General features: G+C 43.0%; 1 protein-coding gene across 5 annotated transcripts in view; it reads right to left on the reverse strand.

Moving 5' to 3' along the window:
* Nucleotides 1-26,121, reverse strand: part of pknox2 (PBX/knotted 1 homeobox 2) — a 345,146-nt gene that overhangs the window by 305,495 nt on the left and 13,530 nt on the right. For 3 of the 5 annotated variants that reach the window (XM_016996784.2, XM_008119098.3, XM_016996782.2), the window contains exon 1: nt 3,756-3,855. The exons of the other annotated variants lie outside the window; for them this stretch is intronic. The gene's annotated coding sequence lies outside the window, so the exon portion shown is untranslated. Of the gene's footprint in view, nt 1-3,755; nt 3,856-26,121 lie in introns of those variants that run through there. 5 annotated transcript variants of the gene reach the window in all.

Genomic DNA, 26,121 nt, shown 5'->3' on the forward strand with positions numbered 1-26,121 from the left:
AGGGACAAAGCAACGCGCAAGCCCTTCCTTTCCTTTCATCACCTGCTCACCACAAATGTGTTCTTATGGCTCCTGAATGTGCGATGCAAGCGGGTTTGGTGTTGATCAAGTGCAGCTTTTTGGGGAGGCAAAGGGGAACCACAGTTTAAATGGTGATGGCATGCGGCCAAAGCCACAGGGGAGGGAGACACTGTGCGTCCAAACTGCGCTGAGATCAGGAAACAGACCCAGAAGAGGAACATGATCGTCGACTGGGAGTGCTGGCTGTACACTCTGAAAACATCCAGGCTATTTTTCCAATTATTATTTCCTAGTTTCTCTCTGCCACCAGCACTTTCTCAATCCTGGCCAAATGTGGCCTACTGGGGCTGGGAACTGAGAGGGAATGCAAGGCAAAGAGATGGGTTTGCAAAGAAAGCCCTTCATGAGGAACAAGGGCTGGAGGAGCCGGATCTGATTAGCTTGGGGGGGGGAGGGGGGAGGCTGAGAGAGAGAACGGGACGTTGGAGATGTTGTAGTTATCCAAAGGATGTCACATGGAGGAGAAATGGAAAAGCATTTCTGGAGACTAAGTAAAAGTAAAGGTTTCCCCCTGACATTAAGTCTAGTAGTGTCCGACTCTGGGGGTTGGTGCTCATCTCCATTTCTAAGCCGAAGAGCCAGCGTTGTCCATAGACACCTCCAAGGTCATGTGGCTGGCATGACTGCATGGAGCGCCGTTGCCTTCCTGCCGGAGCGGTACCTATTGATCTACTCACATCTGCATGTTTTCGAACTGCTTGGTTGGCATAAGCTGGGGCTAACAGTGGGAGCTCGCCCCGCTCCCCGGATTCTAACCACTGACCTTTCGGACAGCAAATTCAGAAGCTCAGCACTGCGCCACTGAGGGAGACTAGGACTCAGGGCCTTTCCACACAGCCCAGATTATCTGCTTTAAATTGGAATATATGGTTCCTTACTGCCAGATAAGCTGGGATAGGATAATCTGTGATCAGATCCTGGGATAAAGTCCAATGTGGAAGGATTCTCAGAGCAATGCATTCAAACTCTAGGAAAACATTTTTAGAACTCCTGGTGGTAAAGCAGGCTTGGGCAATGTTTGGTCCTTCAGGTGTTTTGGACTCCAAACACCTGGAGGACCGAAGTTTGCCTGCACCTGTGGGTCAGGACCCCTGGGGGGGGGTTGTGAGGGGGGTTTCAGGGGGTCACCTTTGCTAGTTCAATTGCCAGTTTGGTACAGAATGTTCTCTGAGCATTGGTGAACTACAACTCCCAGAATTGAAAAAGAGCCCCCCCCCCCCAACCCCACCAGTATTCAACATTGGTCATGTAGGTAGTGTGCCAAGTTTGGTGTAGCTCCATTGTGGGCTGGGTTCACAGTGCTCTTGATTGTAGGTTAACTATAAATCCCAGCAACTACAATTCCCAAATGACGAAATCAATACCCCCCAATCTCACTAGCCTTCAAATTTTGGCATATCAGGCATTTGTGCCAAATTTGGTCCAGATCCATCATTGTTTGGGTTCACAGTGCTCTCCGGATAACAGTGAACTACATCTCCCCTAAATCACTGTCAATTCCTTTTAAATCCCTCCAGTATTTTTTTGTTGGTCATGGGGGTTCTGTATGGGAAGTTTGGCCCAATTCTATCATTGGTGGAGTTCAAGGGGCTCTTTGATTGTAGGCAAACTATAAATCTCAGCAACTACAACTCCCAAATGTGAAGGTCTATTTTCCCCAAACTCCAACAGTGTTCAAATTTGGGCGTATCGGGTATTTGGTCGAGTGAATGAAAACACATCCTGAATATCAGATATTTACATTGCGATTCATAACAGTAGCCAAATTACAGTTACGAAGTAGTGACGAAAATAATGTTATGGTTGGGGATCACCACAATATGAGGAACTGTATTAAGGGGTTGCGACATTAGGAAGGTTGAGAACTACTGGAGTAATCATAACAATAATAATAATAGGTAAAGGTAAAGGTTTTCCCCTGACATGAAGTCCAGTCGTGTCTGACTCTGGGGGTTGGCGCTCATCTCTATTTCGAAGCCGAAGAGCCGGCGTTGTCCATAGACACCTGTGATCATGTGGCCACAGGTATGACTGCATGGAGAGCTGTTACCTTCCCGCCGGAGCAGTACCTATTGATCTACTCATATTTGCATGTTTTGGAACTGCTAGGTTGGCAGAAGCTGGAGCTAACAGCAGGCGCTCACTCCGCTCCCTGGATTCGAACTTGCAACCTTTCGGTCCGCAAGTTCAGCAGCTCAGCGCTTTAACACGCTGCACCACCGGGATCTCCAATAATAATAATAATAATAAAGGAAAAAGATTTGGATCATTGATGTTGCCGTCCCAGGTGACAGTCGCACTGAGGAAAAACAACAGGAAAAACTCAGCCGCTATCAGGACCTCAAGATTGAACTTCAAAGACTCTGGCAGAAACCAGTGCAGGTGGTCCTAGTGGTGATGGGTACACTGGGTGCTGTGCCAAAAGATCTCAGCCGGCATTTGGAAACCATAGACATTGACAAAATTACGATTTACCAACTGCAAAAGGCCACCCTACTGGGATCTGCACACATCATCCGAAAATACATCACACAGTCTTAGACACTTGGGAAGTGTTCGACTTGTGATTTTGTGAAACGAAATCCAGCATATCTATCTTGTTTGCTGTGTCATAATAAAATAATAATAATTTATTCTTACATCTTGTCCCATCTCCCCCGAAAGGACTCGGGGCAGCTCACACGGGGACCAAGCCACAATAAGCATGCAATAAAATACACAATAAAATGCAACATGCTGCAAATCTGGTGAGTCTTCTTCTCTAGAGTGCTTTTTAAAGCAGAGGCTGGATGGCCCTCTGTCGGGGGAGCTTTGATTGTGTTCCTCCTACAGGGCAGAATGGGGTTGGAGTGGATGGTGCAAGATGACAAGAAGAAGAGCAAAGCCAGCAGTGTTTACCAACTAATCAAGACATAATAAACAGTAAACACCCCAAGGTTCCCATGGGAAGGGGTCAGTCCAAGGCGGGAAGGCATTCGCAGGGCTCGACTAATGTGAAAAGGACGGAAGGAAGGAAGAACTCTTCTGCGTCGGAAAAGGCGCCTTTTGGGGAAGGGGGGAGATTCAAGCCCGCCTCTTGCACGGAGCGAAAGTTTCCTCCAGTGCTGTCAATGCCAACCAGGAAGGGTTCTGAGGAAGGGGAATCCGTGGGGAAAGGGAGGGGGCTCCGGTGCGGGGTCGGGCCCCCCTATCCGCGCCCCCGTATCCGCGCCCCCGTCCCTTTGTCTCCTCCGCGGCCGGAGGAAAGAAGGAAGGACAGAAAACAGAACCAAGGGCGAGCTCCGCTTCCCGACGCTCCCTTTCCTCAACTTTCCGAGCCACCCACCCAAAACAAACCGCCCAGGCAGGCGCCCCTTTTCCGCCCTCTTCCCTTTTGGCCGTCCTGCAAAGCGCAAATCGTGCAAAGACTAAAAAAGAGAAGGATCACAACAAGAGATGCCGCTCTACGCCCCCTCCCCACCCGAAGCGTCCTTCCTCTGCTTTGCCTTGCTTGCGATGGCCTCTGCTGCGTCGCTATTGCTATTGCTATTGCCGTTGCCGCTCCGAGCGCGGAGAGACGAGAGGAGCCCGCTCTGCCCGCCCCTGCCTGCCTTGCCTTCCCTTGCCTTGCCTTGCCTGCGAGCCCGCCCGCCCGCCACGCGCCGCCGCTCGGCCTCCCCTGAATGACAGCTTACCTGCATGCCAATCTTCATCAGACTGACACCGGCCTGACAGCGCAGCCTATACTCACTGCCTGGCCGCGGCGCGCGTCAGGCAGGCCACGCCCCCTCCCCGCTCGCCGCCACGCCCCCTTCGCGGCTTTTTTCCCCTTCCGTGTCTCCCCCTAGCGGACGCTTTCCACGCTGAGCTCCTGGAGATGCATTGCTCAACAAGGGGGATCCTTTTTGGGTTGCTGTGAGTTTTCCGGGCTGTATGGCCATGTTTATTTATTTATTATTTATTTACAGTATTTATATTCCGCCCTTCTCACCCCAAGGGACTCCGGGCGGCATACAATTGGCAACAATTCAATGCCGACACATCATTAAAACAAACAGCATATAAAATATATTACAAATAGTTAAATACAGTATATATAAAAGCGTGATGGCATCAGGGCAGCGGACAAAACAACAAAACTACAGGCCCCCCAACCTCGAAATTTGACAACACAACCCATCATTCACGGCTCTAGGTTGATACAACAATCTAGGTTGATACAGGGAGAGGAATAATAGTTTTTATCCAATTGTTGCCAGTTTGAAGGCTAAGCTCCGCCCACTTGGTCTCCTAGCAACCTATTCAGCCCAGGGGACAGGCACAATTAGGCCTCACTTAGGCCTCTTCCACAGATTATCAGATTTTAACTGGATTATATGGCAGTGTAGACTCAAGGCCCTTCCACACAGCTATATAACCCATTTAGAATCTTATATTATCTGCATTGAACTGGATTATCTTGACTCCACATTGCCATATAATCCACTTTAGCGTGCATACTAAACATAAAGACAACCATACAACAGACATTCAATACCACCACTACCTCAACAATTTCTCACCAACACCACCAGACAAGGCAACAGCAACGCGTGGCCGGGCACAGCTAGTACAGTATAAAATATAAAACATATGGTTAAAATCCGTTCATACAATATCCTCGTGCTTTATCCATACATCAGTCTGGGCCGTCTTTGTCTTTTATTTGTTAAAAGCCTGAGCACATAGCCATGTTTTTAAGGCTTTTCTAAAACTCAAAAGGGTTGGGGTTTGCCGTATATCTTTGGGGAGGGTGTTCCACAGCCGGGGAGCCACCACCGAGAAGGCCCTGTCCCTCGTTCCCACCAGCCGCGCTTGTGAGGCAGGCGGGACCGAGAGCAGGGCCTCACCAGATGACCTTAGGGATCTTCCTGGCTCATAGGAAGAGATACGTTCGGACAAGTATTTATTATTTATTTACAGTATTTATATTCCGCCCTTCTCACCCCGAAGGGGACTCAGGGCAGATCACATTATACACACATAGGGCAAACATTCAATGCCCATAAACACATCAAACAGAGACCGAGACAGACAGATGCAGAGGCAATTTAACCTTCTCCTGAGGGGATGTTCGATTCTGGCCACAGGGGGGAGCAGCTGCTTCATCATCCACTCTGACGGCACTTCCTCATTCCAAGTCATAAATTAGTTAAACTTGCCTCCCCACTTTTATAAATGGTACCTTATTTCCTACTTGATAGATACAACTATCTTTCGGGTTGCTAGGTCAGCAACAAGCAGGGGCTATTTTTTATTTTTAATTGACGGGTGCTCACCCCGCCACGGACTGGCCTCGAACTCATGACCTCATGGTCAGAGTGATTTATTGCAGCTGCTCAACAGCCTGCGCCACAGCCCGGCCCCAATGTTCCAAAAGCATTCTCTCCTGACATTTCTCCCACATCAATGGCAGGCACCCGCAGAGGTTGTGAAGTCTGTTGGAAACTAGGCAAGTGGGGTTTATATCTCTGTGGAATGGGAAGAACTCTTCTCTGTTTGAGGCAAGTGTGAATGTTGCAGTTGGCCACCTTGATTAGCACTGAATAACCTTACAGTTTCAAAGCCTGCCTGTTCCCTGCCTGGGAGGAATCCTTTGTTGGGAGGTGTTAGCTGGCCCTGATTGCTTTCTGACTGGAATCCCCCAGTTTTCTGAGTGTTGTTGTCGAAGGCTTTAATGGCCGGGATCACAGTGTTGTTGTGTGTTTTCCAGGCTGCATGGCCATGTTCCACAAGTATTCTCTCCTGACGTTTCACCCACATCTATGGCAGGCATCCTCAGAGATTGTGAGTGTTGCTCTTTATATAAACTTTCTTTTCCTAGTTTCCAACAGACCTCACCACCTCAGAGGATGCCTGCCACAGATGTGTGCAAAACGGAAACCCACTGGGAGACCATGGCAGAGTCATAGAATCGTAGAGTTGGAATGCAGCCTGAGCCCTGCCACATGCACAATAGAGGACCTTCTTACAACAATACCAGAGGCACTCCAAGTGGCCAGCTTCTTCTGGTCAAAGGACATTTAGTATAATGCCATGTTGTTGTTGTTGTTGTTGTTGTTGTTGTTGTTGTGTGTTTTTTAAGCTTTGTGTTTTCAAATACATTACACCTTGTACCCTCAGTTTGCTTCTGACACAATAAATAAATACAGATCCTGGCAATGGAATGTGTGGATTTTGCACTAGTTGAGCTTTCATTTGGTCATCAGAAACAGTCTTGTTCATATAAAGACCAATGAAACAGCGTCTTCTCTTTGCTCCTATTCCATTGTTTAGATTAGATCAGTGATTCCCAAAGTGGGCGCTACCGCCCCCTGGTGGGCGCTGCAGCGATCCAGGGGGGCGGTGATGGCACCTATTAGGACATGGGGGCGGGGCCAGGGGGGGCGAAGCTTCTTCCTAAGTGCCAGAGACAGGGCTGAGCATCTGAGGTGCCTGTTAGGACATGGGGGCGGAGCTAGAGGAGTGGGCGTGGCTTCTTCCCAAGAGCCCGAGACAGGGCTGAGAATCTATACCTCTCCTGAGGCGCTTGTTGGGACACAGAGGGTGGAGCTAGGGAAGGGGGCGGGGCCTCCTTCCAAGTGCCCGAGACAGGGCTGAGCCTCTATACCTCTCCTGAGAGGTCTTTTAGGACTAAAGGGTGGGGCTAGGGATGGGGGCGGAGCCTCCTCCCAAGAGCGCGAGACAGGGCTGAGCCTCTATATACCTCTCCTGAGGCGCTTGTTGGAAAACAGAGGGTGGAGCTAGGGAAGGGGGGGGCTCCTTCCAAGTGCCCGAGACAGGGCTGAGCCTCTATACATCTCCTGAGAGGTCTTTTAGGACTAAAGGGTGGGGCTAGGGATGGGGGCGGAGCCTCTTCCCAAGAGCCCGAGACAGGGCTGAGCCTCTATATACCTCCCTGAGGCGCTTGTTAGAACACAGGGGCAGGATATAGAGGTTCAGCCCCGTCAGGCACTTGGGAAGAGGCCCCGCCCACTCCTCTAGCCCCGCCCCCTGTGTTCTGGCAGGCACCACAGGACAGGGATAGAAGCTCAGCCCTGCCACAGAGCTCATAACTCCGCCCATCCCAGTCCTGGCCACCCATTTGTGGCTCCGCCCACCTCCCCCTCCCCCTCCCAGCCCTGCATCTTGGACTAGGGGAGAGGCTCAGCCCCGCCCTCTTGAGCAGAAGCCATTCCCACCCCTCTAAGCCACACCCCCTTTCCAGGGGGCGTTGAGTAATATTTATTCTGGAAAGGGGGCTGTAGGCCAAATAAGTTTGGGAACACTGGATTAGTTTAACCAGTTTCCTCAGTTTTCCCCTGCAATACAGGTCAAATCCCCGCACCCACCACCCACCCCAGTCTGGAGCCTTAGGCTTTGCCTGCCAGCTACTTCATTTTGGCAGCTCCCACTATGGTTGCTTCCACTATGACAGTTATTGTTTCTATTGCAATGTAAATTGGAAGAAAGGTAGGTAATGATTGTTTGAATAATCAACATTTCGTTGAGATATTGTTTGTTGTTCTGGAGGTACTCTAATTTTTGCTTCTCATAGACTTGGCATGTTAACCAGTTAAATACACATGAATACAAAGATATTTTTAACGTAATGTTAATGGTTTTAATTGTGTTTTATTGTAATTTAATGTGTATTTTAAATGACTTTTTGGGGATTCTTTGTAATTCTTTATAATTGTTTTAAACAACATTGAATTATGGCCATGTTGTTAACTACCCTGAGTCCCCTCCGGGGTGAGAAGGGTGGGGTAAAAGTATAGTAAATAAATAAATATTTTTTAACGTAACATTTTCAGGGGTGGTTTGAACCCCTAAACAGCTCCCTTGGCTACAGGCTTGGTTAAAAGAGACCACATGGGCCATCTAGTCCAATCCCCAGCCATGCAGGAAAAAGCACAATCAAAGCACCCCTGACAGATAGCCATTCGGCCTCTCTTTAAAAGCTTCCAAGGAAGGAGCTTCCACCACATGCTCCCTGCTTACCCTGTTTCCCCTAAAATAAGACATCCCCAGAAAATAGGACCTAGTAGAGGTTTTGCTGAATTGCTAAATATAAGGCCTCCCCCGAAAGTAAGACCTAGCAAAGTTTTTGTTTGGAAGCATGCCCGCCAAACAGAACACCAGAGCATGCAGGATCGGTAAATGTATGTGCCATAGAGTGTTGTACATGGAAATATTGGTAGTAAAAAGAAATTCTTGATGGGATTCACAGTTTGTCTGGTTATTCTGGTTTATGATGACAACTCATGTACAGTATATAATAAATATTCACTTTTTTGTTCAACAATAAATGTGAATTCTTCTTCATGGAAAAATAAGACATCCCCTGAAAATAAGACCTAGAGCATCTTTGGGAGCAAAAATTAATATAAGGCACTGTCTTATTTTCGGGGAAACACGGTAGAAAAACCCATGACAGGTTGACTTTAAGGGCATCTGTGTTAAAATTCAAGGAAGGCCCTCCGTGTCATTTTATGCAGCCCTCCAGATCCTGGAATGCAACTCCTGTACCATTAGGCATCATGACTAGAGCTGATGGGGGTTGTGATGCAGTAACATCTGTAAGGTTGCAGTTTATCCATCTTCAGCCTTGTCCCAACCTCAAAGCCACAAGTGCTGTTGGGTTGCAATTCCCATTATCCTCCTTCAGGAAACAGCTAAATACTTGGATATTTCGGTTGGCCTTTGGTGAGACAAGCATTAGCTAACAAACCCCATACGGTATTTATTAGGTCCCTATTTTATTATCTATGCATTTTATCTCATCATTGTACTTTTGCATAGATGCTTCAGTTCCTCCACCTATGTAGGTGACAGAATTGTATTTGGTGGTTGACTGTTATTATTAACTATTATAATATCTCTGTTTTATATTGTATTTTGTTTTTATCTTGTTATACTGTGAATTGTATGTATGTTGTTTTTATTTAATTATGTTGTTCGGGCTCTGCCTATGCCGTCACACCCGGGCATCTATGATAAACTAAGATGTGCTGTTTTCTTTGCCCGGGTGAACTGCGGGGCCTTACTTCGAAGCTCAGGAGTCCCAGTAACCAAGGCCACTTCAAGTTGAACATCAAACAAGATTTTTATTTTCTCAAAGTCCTTGACAGACTTGGCACACGTAGTTAAGGTTACAAATATAAACAGTCAACTTATAAAATCATGCAGATGTTTCTTTCTTGCTTTTCCCCTTAGCTGCTGGGCTAACTTCCTCCAAAGGCGAAGAGATCCTGAGATGATCTCTACCCTATCCCTGAGCTGCTATATGAGAAAGAGCAGGTCTTTCCCTATCAAAGCTCAAAGCTAGCTTGGAGACGAAGTAGTTGGAGCTTCTTCCAATGGCAGAGAAATCCTGAGATATTCTCTGCCCCAGTGCTGAGTTGCTATATTAGAAAGAGCAGGTCTTTCCCTATCTGAGCTCAGCACCAGAGGTCAGTACTTACGATGGCTTGTCTGAGCTGGCCTGCTTGGCCACACAAGCACATCTGAGTTCTTTTCTCTTCTGTAAAAAGCAAATGAGGCTTCTCAAAATGGAGATTTCATCCCCAGGAAAAGGGGCGGCCTCAAGAACAAAAAGATACTTTGCAAGCTTTCAGCAGCAAAGGCCTTGCAAAATGATTACAAATCTCTGCTAATGGTTAACTGTCAGGGAGTTGTTGAGTCTGTAGCAACCCTGGAAAAATGCAAAAAAGGGTGCTATTCCCTACAACCATGGGAAAATGCAAATCAAACCCCTGGGAGACGGAACACTGCCCCATGTAAGCCGCCCCGAGTCCCCTTGGGGAGATGGTGGTGGGGCATAAATAAATTATTATTATTATTATTATTATTATTATTATTATTATTATTATTATTATTATTATTATCCACAGTCCATATGGTGGATAATAATGGAACGTGATGGGAGTTGTCGTTCAGTAATGTCTGGGACCCAAATTGGGTTAAAAATTAAAGAGCACTGGCCACTATGTGTGTACATATGTATATATGTGTGTATATATCTATCTATCTATCATTGGCCCACTCTATCCACAGATTCCCCATCCATTGATTTAATGGCTCTTTGGAGGCTGCTGTAGCCCTCAATTGAAATGAGTTTGATACTCCTGCCATAAGGCCACCATAATATAGAAATGGTTTGAAGGCAGACAACAACAACAACAACAACAACAACAACAACAACAACAACAACAACAGCAACAACAATTATGGACAAAGCTTATGAAAAACCTCCCCTATTGAGTCCTTCTTGAACCATGGCAGACATGAAGTCTACCAAGTAATGGTTGTTTTTGGTCCTGTAATGTCCCATTCGGCTGTTGTTTCAATGCAAGTAAACAAAGTTATTCTGCTTCTCTTGTGTTGCTATGTTATGGAAAGAGGGAAACCCTACATATCGTATCAGGGTCCACTTTTCCTCATCCTGGATTTTTTGGGCTGCCACCCCCAGTCATACCCAGTGGTCAAGGATAATGGGATTTGTAACTCTGCACCTGTGGCATGTGATCCAGAACTTTTGGTGTGAATTTAATACCTGCAGGTTTTCTTCAGTTATCAATCATCCTGCCTCCCCCTCATGCCTCCCTATTAAAAAAAACCCTGAGTTTTGGCAATATGCAAATGTATTTAAATTTAATTAACAATTAATCTGTCAAAAGGCAGACAAATCAATCAATGGAAAACTCTGTAATCAGTGACAGCCCTATTAAATTTTAGTGTTCTTATTAAAATTCTCAAGAAATAGAAATAGGCTTAGAGATGTCAGCAAAAAAAAAAAAGGGTGGGAAGAGTACATTCTTTTTGCGTCTTGTGCTCTTGTGACTCCAGTGCAATGTGCTGATGAAGGCTGATGGGAGTTGCAGTCCAAAAGCACATCCTTCTCCTTTGTATTATTAGGTGCTTTTCCAAAGAACTAGCTTACTTTCCACTCTGATGGGAAGAAAAACAACCCTGTTAAAATGCTGCATTATGCACAGCCTTCGGAAAAAGTTTGGGAGAGCATTAGATTTAAGACTCCTGACCATCTTTGTTCTTCCCTCCCCATCCACTTAACATTACAATGAATGGTTACTGTCTTTGAACTACAATTCACAGAATCCTTCCATCTGTATGACCTGTATCCTTGCACACTGAGGCATTTTGGAAGCTGCGATGCACATCTTCCAACTGTTTTGTTCATGCACATAAATTCTAAGGTGCATGGCCAACCATATTTATGCTGTTCCTCTCATGAATGCTATGCATTTCTTAAAATCCCGTTCATAAATGCTCTGTCCCTGTGCCCTCTTCTTCTGACAAATTGTCTGTTCAGATTCCCCCTTGCTTTCGGGATCGGCATGTGTGAAACACTCCAAAACCATCCCAACATTTCCATAACTCTTATCTCCAAATCAGGAAGCTCTTTTAAAAATAAATAAATAAATGCAAGACAAGTCTTCTGTGGCTTCAAGGTTCTTCAATGTGGACCTTTAGTTTCTTCCAAAAATATTTTATTTTCTCTTTTCCTAAATATTAAGGAAAAGGTCACCGAGGCTTCTCTTTTATAGGGTTGCCAAGTTACCAGGCTCCTTTGTGTGCCTTTGTTAAGCAACGTACAGAGAAACCACATGGAAGTTTACTCAGGAGTAAGTCTCATGCTGTTTCATGGGGCTTACTCACGACTCAAGGTTGCATATGTTTGTATAGGATAAGCACTTTAAAGGCAGTTGTTGTTGGTATGTTTCAATTTGGCCGCTTGTGCATACTGTTTCCATGGATTTAGTGTCATGTTTTAAATTATTTGAATGTGGCGTGATTTATTTATTTATTATTTTATTAAGCCACCCCAGGTTTTGTACGATAGGAAGTTAGAACAGAACTCTTTCTGTGTTTCATATACAAAAGCAGCTTGAACTGCAGAAATTAGCAAATGAATCTGTCCTGCTAATGACGCCCCCCTCAGGTTTCCCTGAGCTCAGCTTTAATCCTCACTGTTGCAGCATGAATGGGGGGAAGAGGGAAAGATATTAGTATCAAGGTACTGTTGTGAACCAGTCAAAATATATATTACAATGGTTACTATCATCACAAAATGTTAGTATTATTATTTGTGAAGTATTTGAGGGGCAGCTTACTGTCAAATAGGCGTCCAAACACTTTTGGCTTTACAAAGATGCCTCGCTGGTGAAGATGGATGCAGCTAGAATTTATATGTTTGTATGGATCAGCAAGACCACTGTCTTCACTTTTAATGTCTCCTTAGCGGAGATTGTCCTGACGACTGCCCATACTTGTTGCAATCTAGCCTTAAGACACCTATTCACCAAGCACCACACCAGAGTCCAGTAGTACTAACTACAACAGTTTATCAAGAAAAGCATATATAAAGGGGAAAAGGCATTTTCCAAAATAGCAGTAGAAAATAGTCGTAATCCATATACAAAAGATCAGTAGTCCAAAAATGGCAAGGTACATGAAATCAAGGTAGGTAAGATAAATAATAACAACAACAACAACAACAATATAATTTGGAAACAATAGACATTGACAAAATTACGATCTGCCAACTGCAAAAGGCCACCCTACTGGGATCTGCATGCATCATCCGAAAATACATCACACAGTCCTAGACACTTGGGAAGTGTTCGACTTGTGATTTTGTGATACGAAATCCAGCATATCTATCTTGTTTGCTGTGTCATACAATAAAATAATATAACAACTACTTTATTTTTGTATACCGCCACCATCTCCCTGAAGGGACTCGGAGTGGCTTACATGGGGACAAGCCCAATCAGTCACATTTACATCATAAAATATGCAATTAAAATGTGCAATAAGATCACAGGCATAAATCCATAAGCATGAAAGCAGGAACTTTTCCCAAGGCAAAACACTTTCAGGAACATAGGCAAAAACAGGAAACTTGAATTGTGAACTCGAGAGCTGAGACAGGAACCTGAACCTTTTAGCAACATTGTCTGCTCTGAGAAACACCACGTAAACATCACTTAATTTTAGCCCAAGCCCAATCAAGAAGCCATGAGATCATGCCTCACACACATGGGTTTCAAGGACTTCTCACAGAGTCTTTCTGAATGCCTAATTAATCTGGCCTTCACTTCCTCCATGCGGAGACCTAATCTGATATCACGGAAAAACTCCCCATCAGTTGAAGGCCAATTCCCAAGAGAATGGAGATCAGGAATTCTGTACTTGAAGTATCAGTGAAGAAATCAATAGATGCAGCTGGTAGGGCTAGTCATGGTGGCTGGGAAAACAAAGAGTTACAGTCCAATAAGTGAAACCTTTCCAAGTGCTGAAGTCAGCTGTTTCTCCCTAGCTCAATGGTTCTCAACCTGTGAGTCCCCAGTTGTTTGGCCTACAACTCCCAGAAATCCCAGCCAGTTTACCTGCTGTTAGGATTTCTGTGAGTTGAAGGCCAAAACATCTGGAGACCCACAGGTTGAGAACTATTACCCTAGCTGCTTCCCTAGCTTGAAGGGCCATTAAGAGAAAGGCTCCCTCAAGTTGAAATTGTCCATTGCAAACCTATGGAATGAAAAGTAACATCAGATAAAATGTGTTTTCTAGAATGGTCTTTAATGGCCATGTACACTCTGTGGTGATCTAGGTCTGAATCTACACATATTGGCGCCATTACTGTTACATTAATTGGAAGCTTCTTTGAGGTTGTGTGTTCTTCCGCATTACTATCACAGCCTGATGTTGCTTGGCCAAGATTGGCTTGGTTTTCCTCTGTCAAACATTAGAGTTCCTATTAAGACAAGTGGTCAGATACATAGAAACATTTTCTCTTATTAATTCCTTGCCAACTTTTTTAGATGATGCAATTTAGAAATGAGCTAATGTGAAACATTACTGTTTTTTTAACGTTGAGATGGGTTATAATCCTAATTTGAAAATGCTCCTTAATAGACTATTAGTCATTCTTGGCTTCTTCTCAGGTCACCTAAACACCTTTCATCACCATGAGGTGGTTGGACGCAAAGAGATAACAACACTCACCTCATTAGTTATTATTGCTTCAACAGCACTGTTTTAAAGAAAAGGAGAAATTACCAAAAAAGAATTCAAACCAATAGCCAGCATGTGAAGGGAGAAAGTTAGACAAGCCAAAGTGCAGAATGAACTTAGACTTGCTATAGAGGTTAAAATAATATAAATGGCTTTTGTTATGTTTGGGTTATGTTTGCAGCAAAAAGAAAAATAAGGGAATGGTAAAGCCACTGTATACAGGTGATGGCAAAATGCTGAGAGAGGACAGGGAAAAAACAGAATTATTCAACACCTTCTTTGTCTCAGTCTCCTCCCAAAAGGTAAATACAGTAAAACCCCGCTCGTCCGAGCCCTGCTCGTCCGAGTCTCCATGCAATCCAAGCGGGTAAATGGGGAGGGCCTTTGCGGCCCTCCCCATTCACCTGCTTGCTGGCTGGCTAGGTGTGAGTGTTGCTAGGTAGATAGCAAGCTACCTAGCAATACGCATGGCTGGCTCCTTCGCCACGCCGGGCGCTGGTGCTCCTGACCACCGGTGTGATGAAGGAGCCGAGACACGGGCGGGTAAAAGGGGAGGACTTTTGCGGCCCTGCTCCTTCACCTGCTCAATGGCTGGCCCAAACACCTGCCGAAGGGAGAAGTTTCCTCTCCGTTTGGCGGGTGCTTGGACCAAGCACCTGCCGAACGGAGAGGAAACCTGGTAATCCGAGTAATCCGGGTTGACTGAGCTGAGATCCGCCCATTTAACTCGGACTACCGAGGTTCTACTGTATTCCTAAATTTAAAGATAATACAGCAGATGATGCAGTTGGGGAATAGGTAAAAATGCAGTATAGAAATACCTGAATATTCCAAATGAATTCCAAGTCTTTAGGGCCATATGAATCACATCCAAGAGTACTGAAAGAACTGGCAAAAGTAATTTCAGAACTGTTGGCAATCATCTTTGAGATGTCCTGGAGAACAGGAGAAATTCCAGAAGACTGAAGAAGGCCAAGTGTTGTTCCCATATTCATAAAGGGGGGAAAAGGACCAAAGAATTACCTCCCAGTCATCAATACCAGGAAAGATTTTACAGCAGATCATTAAACAGACAGTCTGTAAGCACTCAGAAAGCAATGCGATGCTCTCTAAAAAGCAATATGGGTTCCTCAAAAACAATCCATGCCAGGTGAATCTTAGCTCTTTTTTTTTGATAGTGGTATATGAACAGAATGCTCTGGATGTAGCACATCTTGACTTCAATAAGGGCTATGACAAGGTCCTCCATGATATTCTCACATGAAGCAAACCTCCACAGATATGCAGACCCACTGTATTTCTATATGGCAGAGGTTTGGATTAAGGGATTCTTGCAGTCCCTTCCAGCTCTATGATTCTATAACTGAAGCAATACATGTGTTGTCGAAGGCTTTCATGGCTGGAATCACTGGGTTGCTGTGAGTTTTCTGGCCTATATAGACATGTTCCAGAAGCATTCTCTCCTGATGTTTTGCCCACGTCTATGGAAGGCATCCTCAAAGGTTGTGAGGTTGGTTGGAAACTAGGCAAGTGGGGTTTATATATCTGTGGAATGTGAGGAAACACAATTTAAAGTTTTGCAAGTTGGAGATTACAGGTGGAGAAAACCATCACTGCAATTCAGGCTCCTATTAAGGAGATCACAATGAAGATTATGCTTTTATTATTTATTTTTATTTACAGTATTTATATTCCGCCCTTCTCACCCCGAAGGGGACTCAGGGCGGATTACAATGAACACATATATGGCAAACATTCAATGCCAACAGACAACAACATACATTAGACAAACTCAGAGGCATTTTTAACATTTTTCCAGCTTCACGATTCCGGCCACAGGGGGAGCTGTTGCTTCACCGTCCAGTAGTGGCTGTACTTCCGCATTCCTTTCCTTGTGTTTTGCTGGCAGTTTTATGGTGTTGTAAATTAGCCTCCCGCATAAAGCGTCCCTAAATTTCCCTAATTGACAGGTGCAACTGTCTTTCGGGGCTGCATAGGTCAACAGCAAGCCGGGGCTATTAATGGTCGGAGGTTTAATCCGACCCGGGCTTCGAACTCATGACCTCTCGGTCAGTAGTGATTTATAGTAGCTGCTTACTAGCCAGCTGCGCCACAGCCCGGCCCCAACTTTTGTGGTTGTTACATACTCTAGGCAAATCAGCATGGTGCTGTGGTCAAGTACAACATTGGAGACCACTAACACCACCACCACCACAACAACAAGAACAACAACAGCAACAACAACCAATAATGCATTCTAGATAAAGCTACCTACTGCAACATGTCAATCAAGAGATGTTTAAATAGCTGTCATGGAAAAATGAAAGCAGAAATGCAAAAGAAAAATCAATCTATCGATCTATCTATCCAAAACAACCATGGATTTCCCTTCCAAAAGATAGATTAATTTGAAATCAAATTAAAATCTGCAAAAGAAAAAAAAGCTCATCCTACTGGGAAAAATCTACTGAAATTAACAGGGCTTACTTCCAGGTAAATGGGTTTAAGATTGCAGCCTAAAATAGTTTCTCTTCTACCCCTCCCAACAGAAAGCATCCCACCAAATCTATTTACAAGTGTAACAAGGTTGGGGGTGGGTGGACTTTTTTGAATGCTGTTAATAACTATCAGTGTTAACAAGGCTTCTTTTGCCACTGGTTTTCCTCAAAGGATTTAAAAAAGATAGTCCTGCTTAGATAGCAAGAGTACCATATGGCCCAATTTTCAATTTTTAAAAAACCCTTTTATGTGATGGAGAAAGAAGAGGAAGGAAGAAAAAAGACAACAGAAGGAGCGGAGGAGGGAGGACAAGTGGCCATTTGTGGGCAAAGCCTGCCAGAAATTGTTTCTGCTTGGGCTATTTTGAGGGTTCAGGCAAAGTTTTGGAGGCTGGTGGAATGAAAGGAAGACTTGCTCACTGTCCCAGGCATTTCGCTATCTAAGTTGCTATCAGTCTGCAAGGTAAGAAGGGCAGGGAAAGCTCCCCATGTGGGATCACAGAGGATCTGGAGGCACAATCCTTGTGGGATCACAGAGGATCTGGAGGCACAATGCCTGCTGATGATTACTCTGCCAGAAGAGTTACAGCTTCAGGAATATATGAGATCGATACCAGCTAACAAAAAATAAAAAGACAAATGTGTACAGAAAGTGTGGTGAACTAAGACCACAGAAGATTAGGGATCTAACTGCTACTCAGCCATGGGCAGGTCACACTCTCTCAGCCCCAGAGAAAGGTAATGGTAAAACTCCTTTGAACAAAACTTGCATAGAGAGAATTATTTCAGGGCACATCTACACCATATACATGCCCTGCCAATGTTCTCCACTAACACCATACTGCCCACTACCCAAGTGAGGGCTTTCATACAGGGACAATTTCATCCTAGATTTTATGTTTCCTCCACCACGACCAAAAGGTCTCAGGTTCAAATCCCGAGAGTGGAGTGAGTGCCTGCTGTTAGCTCCAGCTTCTGCCAACCTAGCAGTTCGAAAACATGCCAATGTGAGTAGATCAATAGGTACCGTTCCGGTGGGAAGGTAACAGCGCTCCATGCAGTGATGCCAGCCACATGACCTTGGAGGTGTCTACGGACAACACTGGCTCTTCGGTTTAGAAATGAAGATGAGCACCAACCCCCAGAGTCAGACATGACTGGACTTAACGTCAGGGGAAACCTTTACCTTTTACCACCACGGACATCCCCGTGTTTCTGATTCTTGCTATTGGTGTGGAATTTACATGACCCCATCCACTGCCTCTCCCTTAACCCTTTCCTGTTCTTTTCTAGGGCACACAGCAAACAGAGGAATTGGTCAGCAACTGAACATACTAGAAAGGTTTGGGGGGAACTGACCTTGATTTATAGCACTTGTAGGTACTGGGATATATAGTTCACCTGCAATCTAAGAGCACTCTGAACTCCACCAACGATGGACCTGGAACTAACTTGGAACACAGAACACCCATGACCTGCAAAAAATACTGGTGATTTTTGAAGGGATTTTATAGGATTTGCAGTTCACCTACATCCAGGGCAGACTATGAACCCAAACAAGGATGACTCTGGACCAAACTAGGCATGCATACCCGATATACCCAAATTTGAATATTGGTGGGTTGTTTCCATATCATCTGACTCAATGTATAGAATATAATGTAATAGACTAACATTTTAAAAATCTCCATGCTGAAAATTTATTTTCTTCAAGGAATTTTTTTGCAGAGTTCCTGGTATTTCTTGACTATTGAAGAGTCTTTTATCTGAAGACATCTTGTCAAAATGTCCATTTCAGCTATTTCAGTTACTTTTACTGTCCATTCTTCTATTTTTGGTGCTTCTTCTAGTTTCCACCAACCCCTAACCTGTCTCTTGAACTCATATAGATCTTTGACCAGAATGGTTTAAGGATCAAAGAAATGCACGCCATGTGAATCATCACAAGCATCGTATGGCAGGATAGTGGCTGCTACAAAGTGAATACTATTTCTTTTGTTCATGTAGACAGGGCACTAGTCACCTTCATCCAGGCTGTTCTCCCCATATACTATCTATCTATCTATCTATCTATCTATCTATCTATCTATCTATCTATCTATCTATCTTAGTGTGAACAACATATTCAAAAGGCTTTGATTCAAAGAAGTTGTTGCAAGCAAATGGAACTCTTAACTGTGGAGCTGCTCTGATAAAGTGCAAGCTAAACTTCATCTCTTTTTTTGTTGTAGCATTGCTTTGTTCTTTGTGTTTTTGCTGTCTCAGGAATGGGGTTTCTTAAAGGATTGAGCCCTACATCAGCTTTATGGGAGCCCATTGACAATGATTGCGCCAAAGTGTCATGACATTTTCTGGGCCACGGCAATAAAGTTATCGACCAATCTTTTTAAACTCAAGAGGCAGTGCCTCTGGGCATCTGTCTAGTTTTGAGAATTACTGACAATAACAGAATGTGTCTCAGTTGGAGGCAGTCAAATAAAAGATATAATGGGTTTAGAAACACACTCACCATTAAACAGAGGGACTTCTTTTGGAGGACATTTTGCAACAGGAGATCATTAATAAACTGAATAGTTTTACAATGTTATCCTCTCTCAGCCAGAAATAAGCTCCATTGAGTTCAAAATGCTATCTCCTGAGAAGAAATGGAGGGATCGGCCTACTGCTTTTCATGCTTTTGCATGTGTTACTTCGTAAGACTCTTCTGTCTTATTTCTATAGTAAATTGAGAATGTATTTTTTAAAAAACAAAATCTGCGTCACAATTTCAATTTAACATCCTTTATTAAGAGTAGGTAGCCTGGGGCTTACCAGATCTTTTAGACTGCAACTCTCATAATCCATGATTATTGAACATGCTGACACAGTTTGATGAAAGCTATAATCAAAAACATTTGGAAGTCACTTAAACAGGTCATGGGTGGGCAACCTAGTTTCTTCTCAATGTAATCAAAAACACTTTGAAGGCAATAGGCTTCCTAGCCTTGACCTGCTTAAAGAGTATTGTAACCCCATTTGTCTCACAAAATGCATATTTCTAAATCACTGGTTCCCAACTTGTGGCCCAAGGATCAGCAGTGATCCCCAAGAACTACAATTTTTCTGCAGCCTCACCATTACTACACCATTGCAACAAGAGTGACTGGTCTCACAAAACCCTCTTATAGTGCCAAGGCGATGGGGATATCAGGAGGGGAGAAGTTGACTACCCACAAAAGGCGCAAAAACAAGCCTCCTGACTGCCGCTTCTCCTCCTCCTCCTTCCCCTGAGCAGAGCCGTTCCTTGTGGAGCCTGGAAGTGGGGGCACCTTAGTGTCTTTGTTTTTAGGCCTGTTCCTGGGGTTATTTGGGGTGCTGATTCAGAAAAATGCATTGGATAGACCACATCAGTTCTAGATTATTAAATATGGTTTTCTGTGGGCAAGCAGATGGCGACTACTTGATGGCATATGTTCTGTATCAAAAAGTAGAGCTGGTGTGTTGGAGAGTGGTCCCTGGTCAAAGTAGTCCCTGGTCAAAAAAAAAAAAAGGTTGGGAACCACTGATGTAAATACTTTCCTTAAAGGTTTTTAAGCATATTTGGGTACATTTTTGGAACTGAGAAGTACAGTGCAAAAGTTGGACAAAGGACAACTGAATTCTGATTTTCTTTTTACTTTAGAAGAGTGAATTGAGCCAGTTCACATCTGCAAATATTTGATTCTTCAAGCATTTTCGTCCCAAGGGTGCACAGAGTGCAACATTTTGCCTCTACTGTAACCATGGTATTAGTTACAGTAACAGGATAACATAAAAAACACGGAAAATGCCAGCATTTTGTACTTACAGAAATAATCTTGTTCCTATCTGAGGTTGGAATTATTCACCTTTCCTTATGTCGTTGGGACAGCATTACCAATGGATTCAAATTTACCAGAAAAGATATTGGTATAATATTGGTTTTTAAGTGTGTTTTTACGATCGTTTGTTTTACTATATTTTGTATTATATGTGGCATTAATCTTGCCATTATGTAAGACCGCTCTGGGTCCCCCTGGGGGAGAAGAGCGGTATATAAATTAAATAAATAAATAAATAAATAAATAAATAAAAGAGGGGTCGGGCGGGGAAATAACATCTTGGGTCTGAATGGACAAAAATATGTCACTTTTGGCTTCACCTGTATTAGATCCTCCCCACCAATAACCTCAAATCACTTTTCATTTAAAATAGGATTAAATTTGTGGAATCTAACAAAATCATCTTGACCTTTCTATAACAATCCAAGAAAATGAGTTTTTTAAACCCTTACTGAGGTATGGAAGTGAGTAGCCTCTTGTGGTTTTGCTTCCATTTCTTTTGAGCAATGTCAATGGCTGTTGTGCTTTGGGTGCAAAAAAGATTGAAAAGCAAGAGATAAATTTGCCTCAAACTGTCATGGAGATGCAAAGCGTGCATTTGATTTTAATTGCTGGCCATTTATAAGTTTACCTCTAATTCTGAATTCTCAATCTTCTTTAGCTTTGTCAACAACTCTTGTTACTGCTTGTAAAAGCTCTTTGTGCTATTTGCATTTTTATGGTGAAAGAATTGAGTATTTTTTAAAATGTATTTGCCATGTCCTTTGGTTAGCACAATTGATTCAAGAATGATAATGATGATGATGATGAGTAAAGATGGAGTAACCTGTCGTACATGTTTAAGATATGGTAACCCACGGTATCTAAGAATAGCAAATCCTGATTAAACATTATATGAGGCTCAGTGCTCATTCCTCTCCAGGCAATGTTACAGAAGAATTGACCCATGTTCATGGATATTACATAGAAGTGGCTGGAGAGAGGCCGGCTCAGCAGACAGATGCGTGCAAGGAGACTAGTCTTTGCCTTTTGCTCAGAGCTGAGAAGAACCAGGTCAGTGAGTCCTGACACCGCAGTTGCACCGCTAAGCTTTGACACAGCCTCCTTGATATTGCACGGAGCCTTTCTACTGTAAATCAAAGGGATATTATTCAGCCAATGAGACAGATGGAGAAGATTTCTTTGCAAGACACAGCCAGATTGCTATCAGTACAGCGTGTCAGCGTGACAAACATTATTCGAGGGATGACTTGGAGCGACTCCGTTTTCTCCCTCTCCATCAGGGCGCCTTTGGAGGTTTTTGGGGGAGCCGATGATTTACGATCATTCCCCCCTTCCTATTCTGGGCTGGGAATACAGTAGAGACCTTAGAGTGTCTTGTAAATCAAAAAATGGGATGGTCCTCCCATACTCATTATTATTCCGCAAGAGCAATGGAAGACAAGGAGCTATAAAACTGTCTTTGGTGCTAAGTTGTTTCAGCAGGATTTGGTGCCAGACAAAAGAAAAAAGGAAAGGGAAGAAGAATTCTGGCCTTTGGAGACATCATAATTGGAAGCGGATAGATACATAAGGACAAGCATAAAACTTCCACCTTCCTACCCATAACACAAGTTTGTATCTCATTGTCTGAGACTGAACAGAAAACAAAAGAAAAGAAATCCACAGCAAAATAAATAAATTTCATTTTTATATGTTTTGTTGAATTTTTATATGTATTGCTTTCATGGCCAGAATCACTGGGTTGCTGTGGGTTTTCCAGGCCATATCGCCATATTCCAGAAGCATTTTCTCCTGACGTTTCACCCACATCTGTGGCAGGCATCTTCAGAGGTTGTGAGGTGTGTTGGAAACTAGGCAAGTAGGGTTTATATATATGTAGAATAATGTCCAGGGTGGGTGAAAGTACTCCTGTCTGTTGGAGACAAGTGTGAATGTTGTGATTGGCCACCTCAATTAGCGGTGAATGGCCTTGCAGCTTCAAAGCCTGGATGCTTCCTGCTTGGGGAAATCCCTTGTTGGGAGGTTTTATCTGGCTCTGATTGATCCCTGTCTGGAGTTCCCCTGTTTTCTGAGTGTTGTTCTCTCTCTCTCTCTCTCTCTCTCTCTCTTTCTTTCTTTCTTTCTTTCTTTCTTTCTTTCTTTCTTTCTTTCTAGATATAAAGAATACAATTTTTAACCTGAGACAGGCTTAACCAATGTCCTTCTTAATGTTTGTCCAACCTGTTTAGACAGGCCCATAGAACTACAATAGGATTGGCTACAGTCCCGTTCTTCCCCAAATCTTCTTTATTGGGTTATTTAATGCCACTGCAAAACTGACAATGAACATCACTGTTTTCCAGCCTTCTTTCTCCATCTAGTGCCAATATCCCAAAACTCCCAGCTGGAGAGGAAATGGGGAGGAAAAGGGGAGTTTGGGAGATGTGAAGGACTTTTCAAAAAGAAGCTTCTGTATCAGAGGATTTGTTAACATGTATGCCTGTGTGCATAAAAAAAGCATATGTGAATATTTTTCCCCAGGGGGAAAAAGTGTGGGATCAGTGCAAAATTAATTTGGAAATGGGCAGAGGAGGAATCCTATAATCCCCATATAGATATCTTTCACTGTGTTCTGCCCTGCAAATATCTGGCTCCCAAAACACAACTTACTTCAGTCTCACTATATTAAAGGAATTTATTGTGAAAGCGTTATTGGCATGCCCTATGCATTCATTACTAAAAGAAGAGCTTAATAACCGTGATGGTGTTGATGACAATAACAAAAAAAAATCCCCTTACGTTTGTTAAATATTAAATACCCTATAAGTGAAGAAGCCTGGATAATTTGTAATATTTACACTTTTACATAACAGGCTTAGGGGAGAAAACAAATGATCTAAAACTCCGTTCAGTTTGATTGTAAAGTCATTTCACTACTTTTGCATCAATAATTAAATTCTGTTTACAAGATTATATTATTGCTGATGTGCAATTTCTCCAAGACAAGTATGGCAGGTTGCGATGGGAAATTAATGCTCACAGGTTTATGTGAACATGAACATGGGAAAAATCATTTTAAATATACATAAGATTGGAGCAAAGTAAATTATTTAACAATATATGTTCAAAACAGTGCTGCATTTTTATTATGGAGTTGTCTATTGTCACTCTTCAAATGAAGAAAAGCTTGCATTTTCCCCATCTAAACACAATAATACTTTACATCATGGATTTATTCAACTTCAGTGCTTGTTAGGTTACTGTTATAACAACTGCTCACAGATGGCAATGCTGGCCATGAGTCATGGGAGTTGCAGTTCAATAATTTCTCATGGGCTATAGGTTTTATATCTGTCTTCATAACTATAGACATCAACAAAAATTCAGTTAAAAAGGTAAAGATTTTCCCTTGATGTTAAGTCTAGTCGTGTCCAACTTTGGTAGTTGGTGCTCATCTCCATTTCTAAGCCGAAGAGCCAGCGTTGTCCATAGATACCTCCAAGGTCATGTGGCCGGCATGACTGCATGGAGCGCCATTACCTTTCCACCAGGACGGTACCTATTGATCTACTCACATTTACATGTTTTTGAACTGCTAGATTAGCAGAAGCTAAATCTAACAGTGGGAGCTCACCCTACTCCCCAGATTTGAACCACCAACCTTTTGGTCAGCAAATTTAGCAGCTCAGTGGTTTAACCCACTGCGCCACTAGAAGCTCCAACAAAAAATCAATCCAACCACAAATATTTATGGAACTACTTTAGAATATATCTTCTCATGTACATATAAAAGCAACACAATTTATTGAGAGGGCAAAAGTAAATCAGATCAATTTTTATTAAATAGTAATGTATTTTTAATTTAAAAATAATATAAACAAGAAGCAACCGTGTATTTCACCCATCATTTTGCAGACAAAGTCGCTCAGATCCTCTCCAACTTAGATACCAGCGTTGAGGCAGTTCCAATAGATGTACCCAAAGCACCTGTCTGCATGGGCAAACTTTGGCCTTCCCATGTCTCCAGGGATATACAGAGGCACATTTACAGGCTATACAAACATACAATATGGAAATGAAACAATCAGGGCATTTAAAATGCTATGGGAATGTTTAAACTGGTGGTTTGTCACACTAAAAATGACTTTCGGCATCCTTATTTTCTGTTCAGAAAACATACACTTCATTCCAATGACATAAAGCTATTTTCCCTGTATTTATAGTGGTTTTCTCATGCTGGTATTTACCCAATAATTACACTTTCCCCTGTCCTGTGTAGCATCACCACCTCTTGGTAAGGGTTTCAGAGTGGGGTGATATTTTATTTATTGATTCTTACATTTCTATCTTTGTTCTCAGTCCCTGTTGCAGAATCCCAAACATACCCAGCAACTGCTCAGGGAGCAATTGTGCGGAGCTCCAAAGCCATCAGACCACCCTGCTTCCAATATTACTAGGAAGGCATAAACCTAGACATGGTCACAACTCTTTAAAGATGCAAATTGAGAATCAGCCATCATAACAAGAGAATTCTGCTAATTCTCTTATGAGTATGCAGATTTCGGTACTGACTTTTGCTAGGCTTATTTGTTTTATTTAGCAATAAATTTAATACCGTCTTCCTGAAGCATAGAGACAGATGGACTATAAACTTTGAATTTTTAGTAGCTTTACATATTAGGTTAGAGTAACTTTTTATCACAGCTTAAATTATATCTATTTATTTATTTATTTATTTATTACATGCATTGATACCCCGCCCTTCTCCCCGAGGGGACTCAGAGCGGCTTATATGAGTTTATATTGATTGAATTTTGACTTTTTTTAAAAGAGCCTCTGGTGTGACTATATGTCTTGGAAGGAATGCATTTGATTACTTGTATAGATTCATTCAATTCTTTCCGCCATTCATTCCGTTCCTGTTTCTGGAATCAACTTCTCTATGTTAGTAGAATGGTGTCTCTAGGATGCTGCCCTATACTTATATGACCCAACTATCTATCTATCTATCTATCTATCTATCTATCTATCTATCTATCTATCTATCTATCTATCTATCTATACATACATACATACATACATACACATATACACACACACACACACACATACATACACACACACACACACACACAAAATGCAGTTACTATGGTGGCTAGGGGCTGTGGTGGTGCAGCGGGTTAAACTGCTAAGCTGCTGAACTTGCTGACCAGAAGGTTGGTGGTTTGAATCCTTGGGATGGGATGAGCTCCTTTTATTAGCCCCAGCTTCTGCCAACCTAGCAGTTCAAAAACATGCAAATGTGAGTAGATCAATAGGCACTGCTTTGGCAGGAAGGTAACCGCTCCATGCGGTCATGCCAGCTACATTACCTAGTAGGCGTCTATGGATAATGTTGGTTCATTAGAAATGGAGATGAGCACCAAACCCCAGAGTTGGACTCAACTAAACTTAATGCCAAGGGGAAACCTTTACTTTTTATGGTGGCTAGGATTGACTTAATCTCCTATCACCAGGATGGACAAAGGCATTTTCTTATACATTTTTAAACTTCAGCTATAATGTGTAAACATAGTATTCAGTTTTAAGTAACGATGCTTTTGCCATTGACTACTGGAACTGAGCCAGCATAATACATTCATGCTAGTGCGCCATTATAACCATGAAATAGCTTGAAATTATGC

Source organism: Anolis carolinensis, unplaced genomic scaffold (assembly GCF_035594765.1).
Source record: "Anolis carolinensis isolate JA03-04 unplaced genomic scaffold, rAnoCar3.1.pri scaffold_8, whole genome shotgun sequence".
Lineage (NCBI taxonomy): Eukaryota > Metazoa > Chordata > Lepidosauria > Squamata > Dactyloidae > Anolis > Anolis carolinensis.